Genomic DNA, 8,451 nt, shown 5'->3' on the forward strand with positions numbered 1-8,451 from the left:
TGGCCCGCGCCTCCGCGGGTCTCACACCACGGCTCCTCGCGCGGCCTCTTCTCCCCCTTGGCTCCTCTACATCCTTGCATCCCCATGAGCGCCGCTCCTTCCTCTCCGGCGGGTGTGGAAAGGTCACCGGTCCAGGAGCCAGGAGACCTGGGTCCTTCACCAGCTGTGTGACCTTGGAGAAGTCCTCTCAGAATCTCACCATTACCTATATCCCACAAGATGGCTTGAATTTAAAGAAAGGAAAAGTTGCAAATAGCCTGGAAAGTAGAATGAAGCTTTTTGCACCCGAATTCAATGAATTGACTACCTGTGAACAACTATCAATACCAACAAGTAGTTATTTTCTCCATCTGACAGTGAAGAAACTGAGTCCTGCCTGGCTGTCTTGGCTCCATGGTTGAGCGTGGACCTGTGAACCAGGAGATCATGGTTCGATTCCTGGTGACCAGTGATTCTCTCTCATCATGTTTCTCTCTCTCTCTCTCCCTCTCCCTTCCTCTCTGAAATCAATAAAAAGTATATTTAAAAAAAAGAAGAAGAAGAAGAAGAAGAAGAAGGAAAGAAACTGAGTCCTAAAGAGGTTAAACAGTTTACCCGGCTATGATTCAAATTTAGGCCTACCTGACCCCAAACTCTTTTCACATATCACACTTCCTAATAAAAATATGAATCAAGTTGATAGTAGGACTAAATGTTAACTGCAGTGTTCCCTTGTTTCTTTAAATAACTATAATATTTTTGAAAGATAGTCATCCTGACCATTTACTCTCACTTTGGTTACACAACTGTATTAACTGATCAAAGTAGCTAGTCTTTATTCTAAAGGTGCTAAGTCCAACATGTCAGAAAGCACTAATTAGACTTGAAGAGATTTTTACTTTCTCAACATTTTATTTTCAAAAATACAGAAAAATTACAAGAAAAATATGTTAACCCCCTATTCACAAAATGTTAACATTTCATCACATTTGCTTTCCCTGTGTAAATGTAGGGATGAGAGGTTGTTTTTACTAAATCATTTTAGTTTTTTGCAGACATTATTACCTTTTATCCCTAAATATTGTATTTCAATAAGTATCTACTAAGAACAAAGGTTCTCCTACATAATCAGCATTCCATTATCACTCCAAGAAAATTTAATATTAATACAATACTATTATCTATAATATACTGAGGCCATATTCAAATTTTCAAAATGTTCCTTTTAGCTGACTTTTTTTTCCAAGTCAGGATACAATCAAGGATCATGCATTGCATTTAGTTGTCATGTATTTTAAAACTCCTTTAGTCTAGAATAATTATTAGTTTTGTTTTTTTCTATTATAACATCAACTATTTTGAAAAATCCAATTCTACTGTTTTGCAGAATGTTCCTCAGTTTGTTCCCCATTAGATTCAAGTTAAATAATTGTATCAGGTACACTACACATGTAGGTGATACTGTGTTTTTCTTGCTACATTGTGTCAGGATGTCAGGACGGAAATCATGTCAGTTTGTTCATTATCGGTGATGTTACATTTAATCATTTCATGGTGAAGGTACCTTTTTTCCTTTGTATTTAAAAAGTAGCCTGTGTTAAAAAAAAATGGACAAGAGACTCAAGAAATAGACATTTCTCCAAAGAAAATATATAAATGGCCAACAAGGGCATGACAATATGCTCAACATCGTTAGAGAAATGCAAAGTACAACCACATGAAATACCACTTCACATCTTCTAGGATGACTATAATGTTTTTAATGGAAAATAAGTGATGGCAAGGATGTAGAGATATTGGGATCCTCATATATTGCGGGAATGTAAAATGGTGCAATCACTTTGGAAAATCACTGTGGAAAAATAGTTTCAGATTCCTCAGGAAGCTAAATAGAATTATCAGCAATTCCACTCCCAGGTATATATCCAAAAGAATTGAAAACAGGTACTCAGACAAGTCATTGTACACAAATTTCTGGAGTATCATGAATTACAGTAATCAAAAGGTTAGAAGCAACCCAAATATCCATGAATGCATGAATGATAGAGACATACAATGAAATATTTTTCAGCCATAAAAAGGAATGATGTACTGATACAAGCTACAATGTAGATGAACCTCAAAAATATGCCAAGTGATGACCCTGGCCAGGTAGATCCGTTGGTTGGGGTGTCATCTTAATGTGCAAGGTTGCAGGTTTGATTCATCACAGTCAGGGCACATACAAGAGTCAATCAGTGAACACATAGATAGGTGGAATAATGGATCTCTCTCTCTCTTTCTCTTTCTCTCTCTCTCTCTCTCTCTCTCTCTCTCTCTCTCTCTCTTTCTCTCTCTCTCTCTCGCCACGAGCCACCCACCTTTCCGGGAGCTCATCCCGACGCAGCAAAAGTGAGGCGGGGGTCTTCGCAACGGCACTTCTCTCTCTCTCTCTCTAAAAAATCAATACTTAAAAATAAACATTGTGCCACGTGAAAGAAGCCAGGCCACATATTGTAGGAGTCTACTTATATGAAACATCCAGAATAAGCAAATCCATAGAAAGCAAATTGCTGGTGGGCAATGTCAGGGGAAAGAAGTGAGGAGCAACTGCTTAATGGGCATAGAGTTTTATTTTGTAGTTAGGAAAATGTTTTGGAGCTAGATAGAGGTCATGGTGGTGACACTATAAATGTACTAAATGCCACTGAATACAATTTTGCTCACAGTTCCACATGTATTCTGTTCTAGCATAACTCAGATCAGCTCTTCAAAAATGTATATTTGTAACTTCCAGGTAGGTATAGGCCTTAAAATATACTTTACCATTTAAAATCAGCCTTATAATCTTTATTAAAGAGTTTAATTGTATTTATTTTTTAACTTTTTTATTGTTACATAATATTTATATAGAAACATGCATAAGTCATCAGGATACAATAATAAAGGAAAGACAGCTGTGTTTTAAAATATTAAACCTTGCCCGGCCAGCATAGCTCAGTGGTTGAGCATTGACCTATGAACCAGAAGGTCACGGTCAGGGCATATGCCTGGGTTGCAGGCTTGATCCCCAGTAGGGGTTGTTCAAGAGGCAGCCAATCAATGATTCTCTCTCATCACTGATGATTCTCTCTCTCTCTCCCTCTCCCTTCCTCTCTGAAATCAATAAAAATATTTTTTATTTTATTTTTTTAATATATTTTATTGATTTTTTTACAGAGAGGAAGGGAGAGGGATAGAGAGTTAGAAACATCGATGAGAGAGAAACATCAATCAGCTGCCCCCTGCACACCTCCTACTGGGGATGTGCCCGCAACCAAGGTACATGCCCTTGACCGGAATCGAACCTGGGACCCTTCAGTCCACAGGCTGACGCTCTATCCACTGAGCCAAACCAGTTTCGGCAATAAAAATATATTTTAAAAATAAATAAATAAGTAAATAGATAAATAAAATATTATATCTTATCAGTATCTCAAAAGCCCCACCTGGTCCATCCTCAGTCACTACTCCCACAAAGTAACTCCTATTCTAACTCAGCTGATTAGTGCTTCATGGCTTTGAGTTCTATGGGAATGGAATCATACACTAGGGACTCTTGCATCTGGCTACTTTTGCTCAACATTAGTGAGACTGAGCGAGGTGCTGAATGTAGTAATGTTTTTACTTGTTGAATAGTATCCCATTGTATTAAAATACCACTTTATTTTAACCCACTGGTTCCATTTATTAAACTATTGTCTCTTAACCCCAAATTTACACTTTTATTCTCAGCTTTATAATGAGGGAGCTGTGTGACCCAGCTAACATTTCTCCAATTCCTTCTGCCAGTTGGGGGCACTAGACAGAGACCTGAAGGCTGGGGAAGTGAGAAGGGACTTGTTCCTGCTGGCAGGGAACCATCACTTCAGCATAGGCCCTTTACAGCAGCAGTTTGTTCCAGTCTCAGGTTTTACAGTGCTGCTCAAACCAGCCTCAGGTGTCCCCTTAAAAGGATAAGCAATGCCAGGCAGTACCACTCCTCAGACATATGGGACCTACCTCCCTCCTCTACACTTCTGAGGTCTCATAAACCCACTTCTTTACTTCATTCCCCAGGCCTAGAGATGGGCGCTGATTCCTATTATCACTGTTACCTCAGTGTCTCCTTGACCCTTTTTTAGTTCTCTAATACCTATTCAACCAAACGAGGCTCTGTATATGTGCTTGCTTAGTAACCGATCTAACAGCACTAAAAAAGCAAAAAATTATGTTTCTCTCTAGACCAGTGGTTCTCAACCTTTCTAATGCCGTGACCCTTTAATACAGTTCCTCATGTTGTGGTGACCCCCAAATATAAAATTATTTTTGTTGCTACTTCATAACTGTAACATTGCTACTGTTATGAATCGTAATGTAAATATCTGTGTTTTCCGATGGTCTTGGGCTCTACAGCAGCGGTTCTCACAGGTTGAGAACCGCTAGCTTAGGCTCTACAGTAACAAAAATTACAGTTATGAAGTAGCAACGAAAATAATGTTATGGTTGGGGGTCACCACAACATGAGGAACTGTATTAAAGGGTCACGGCATTAGAAAGGTTGAGAACCACTGCTCTAGACTGTAATAGATACATGATTCTACCAGTAGTGGGTGATTGGGTTGTCTTCAGTTTGGGCTATTATGACTAGTGCTGCTATGAATGTTCTTGTTCAGGCCTTTTGGTGAATATTATATACCTAATAAAGCAATGGCTAAGTTATAGGGTATGTGTGTGTTCACTTTTAGCAGATACTGCCAAAAAGCTTCCCAGAGTGGCTGTAACAATAATTACATTGATTTTAAGGTATTCCCAGGATCTCACACCTGATTCTCAGAACTTTTAAAATGTAGGGTAAAGTCACTATTACATTACACTACTGTAATGTTACCTCTACTTTTAAGTGTTTATGTTGCAATGTTAAAGAAAACTAGACTCTGTTGCTTGAGGACATACTTTGTGTCCTTAGATCCTCTATCAGTACCTGGCACATAGTAGGTGATGTTGAATAAATAATAAGAATAAAATGTTTAAATCTCTTCTTTTGAACTAATGTGAAATGGTAATGTAAGTTGGGTCAGTCCTACCTGGGAGATACTCAGTAACCCAGCATACATTCCACGGGGCAGCTGTGAATAAACAGGCCTTAGTGTCCATAGGTTGCTCCTATTACCCTGCAAGACTGATTTCTCTCCTCATAGTCCACTTAAATGAATCGATACAGGAATAGATCCAACACGATAGTGGCAGAGGGTTTGCTTATGGACTAGGGCAGCCTTGTGTCTGGCACATCAACCATAGATTGAACCCAAAAATGTGGCGTATGGGGATGATGCTCTAACCAACTAACCTACCGAGCCAGGGCCCAAATCTATGTTTTGTTGTTGTTAATCCTCACCTGCGTATATTTTTCCATTGATCTTCAGAGAGAGTGGGGTAGGGGATAGAAACATTGATGTGAGAGAGACACATCAATTGGCTGTCTCCGGCATGTGCACCGGATCTGACTGGAGCCAGGGGCCGAACCTGCAACCCAGATATGTGCCCTTGACCGGGTATCGAACCCACGACCCTTCGGGGCTGGGGCTGACACTCCAACCACTGAACCACACCTGTCAGGGCACAAATCTATTTTTTTAAATTCCCACCTGAGGATATGTTAGCCGATTTTAGAGAGAAGAAGGGAGAGGGAGACAGAGGAGAGAGATACATCCATGTGAGAGAGAAACATCAATCGGTTGCCTCCTGGTATCTCAACTGGGATTGAACCCACAACCTAGATATGACTGAAAATCAAACCCAAAACATAGGTATGTACCCTGACCTGGAATTGAACCTTCAGCCTTTGTGGTATACAGGACGATACTCTAAGCCACCTGGCCGGAGTCCAAATCAATATTAAAAACAAACGAAACAAAAAAACACCCTGAGAGCCCTGTCCAGTGTGGCTCAGTTGTTTGGAGCATCATCCCATATACCGAAAAGTTGTGGGTTCAATTCCCAGTCAGGGAATTGGTTTGATCCCATTTGAAGCACCAGGTTCAATTCCCAGTCAGGTTGCAGGTTTGATCCCATTTGAAGCACCAGGAGGCAATTGATCAATGTCTCCCTCTATCTATTTATCTATCTGTCTATCCCTTTCTCTCTCTCTCTCAAATCAATAAAAACGTATCCTCCAGTGAGGATTAAACCACCCTGTGAAATAGGTTAGGGCCCTGGTCGGCAAACTGCGGCTCACGAGCCACATGCGGCTCTTTGGCCCCTTGAGTGTGGCTCTTCCACAAAATACCACGGCCTGGGCGAGTCTATTTTGAAGAAGTGGCGTTAGAAGAAGTTTAAGTTTAAAAAATTTGGCTCTCAAAAGAAATTCCAATCGTTGTACTGTTGATATTTGGCTCTGTTGACTAATGAGTTTGCCAACCACTGGGTTAGGGTATATGTCCCTGAGGTATAACAAGAGGTATATTTGGCCTATATTTCCCAGTTCTTGGCCCAGAGCTTCTAAAACCTTTGGAATTACCTGAGTAATAGAGTGTGTTTTGTTATTCAAAATAAGCCCCTTTAGATCATAGCTGACCCATTTAGGGTAGGGCCCCTGTATATCGTCAATATGAGGCTGGTGACCAGAAAGACCAAGTAATGAGAAGGTGGGAACTTGAAGCCTTACCCCTGACCTGCTGGAGGTTGAGCCCTATAAAAGCCCTTGAACAGGCTGGAACATCCAGACCGGTGAAGCATCAAGGTGCTGGGGGGTTGGGGTGCCAGACAGGGCATGGGAGCTTTGAGGGCCTCACCACCCAATACTTCGCCCTATGCATCTCTTCTATTTGGCTGTTACTGAACTGTATCCTTTATAGTAACTAATAAGATGCCTTCCTGAGTTCTGTGAGCTGTCTTAGCAAATTATCAAATCTGAGAGGGGGTTTGGGAACCCCTATTTTATAGACAGCCAAAAGCATGAGTGGTCTCTCCAGCACTTGCAACTGGTATCTGAAGCTGGGAGTGCTGGTAATAGCCACATCAGTAGGCAGACTCTCCAGCTGCAGCAACAATTTCTGGAGGGAATCAAAGCTCTGATAACCCAACCCCAAGTTCCAAGGAGAAAACTGAGTTGACACTCATGCATTTCTTTTTTCTTTTTTCTTTTTTTTAAATATATTTTTTATTGATTTTTTACAGAGAGGAAGAGAGAGGGATAGAGAGTTAGAAACATCGATGAGAGAGAAACATCGATCAGCTGCCTCTTGCACACCCCCTATTGGGGATGTGCCCGCAACCAAGGTACATGCCCTTGACCGGAATTGAACCTGGGACCCTTGAGTCCTCAGGCCGACGCTCTATCCACCGAGCCAAACCGGTTTCGGCACATGCATTTCTATATATACACATATAATACTGCTGGAAATGAGGTATCTAAGTTTCCTAAAAACAAATAAACTGAATATCCTGAGATCAAACTTATCTGCTAATAGTTCCTGGCAAGCATTAACATCAATTTAGCGGAGAAAATGATGCTGGAGGTGTCCAGAAAATTAGTTATGCTGAGATGTACAAAACAAAAAATGCTGACTACGAGTATTTTTAGTGGGATAAGGTCTGAAGAACAGATCAGTGTTTTCACCAAGTATGAACAAGGTAGCTCTGTGCTGACAAGCTGCAGTCACAGAGCATCACCCTGCACCTTCACTTCCAATGAGGTGCGGAGCCTCCCTCACTAGCAGCACCCTGGACAGAAGTTAGGACTTCTACTTTTTGTTTTGTTTTCCTGTTAGCCTCAGCAGCTTTCCGGAGACTTGCTTAGGATTCTCTTAGACCCTACAGGGTCTAAGAACATGCTCCTTCACTTCTTCATCTTAAACCCAAAGTAAAACTGTCCTCTAAGCAGTTTTCCCCCTCGATTGTTTTGTTCAATTATATAAACTTAAGGCTTTTAAAAATGTCAATGTATAAGCCAGGGAAAACAGGTAAAAACAGTTTCACACTTACGTTGCAAGATGATAATGTTTCTCAGTGGGTAGCTAGTCTCCTAATACCCAGCCTTCCTCACTACCATTATCCCAAGCGCCTAACACTAGAGCCAGACTTTCCCATCCCCTGCTTCAGACTTCTCGCTGCGAATCACAGCCTTCTAGAAACGTGCTTTCCTTGGCCCTAAAGGAAGAAAAAACGTGCTTTCCTTGGCCCTATTTCCCTTGAGCCACCCTTACAATTCCTCTCCTTTGTCCCGTACCAGATCCCAACAACTCCCTCCAGCTGCAGACATCACTGGACACCTACCCGGAAACCATTTTCCTTGCCTCCAGGCCGGCAGGGCTCTATTCTTTGTTTCTGTGTCCACCGTCCCTCCACGATTTGAGGACATTTTGACTGCTCTACTCTAAGCCAGTAGTTTCCAAAGTTCCAGGGTCTCTTGATACTCTTAAAAATGGTTGAGAACTTCAACCATTTGTGTTATCTATCACTACTCATATTAGA

Source organism: Cnephaeus nilssonii (assembly GCF_951640355.1).
Source record: "Cnephaeus nilssonii genome assembly, chromosome: 12".
NCBI lineage: Eukaryota > Metazoa > Chordata > Mammalia > Chiroptera > Vespertilionidae > Cnephaeus > Cnephaeus nilssonii.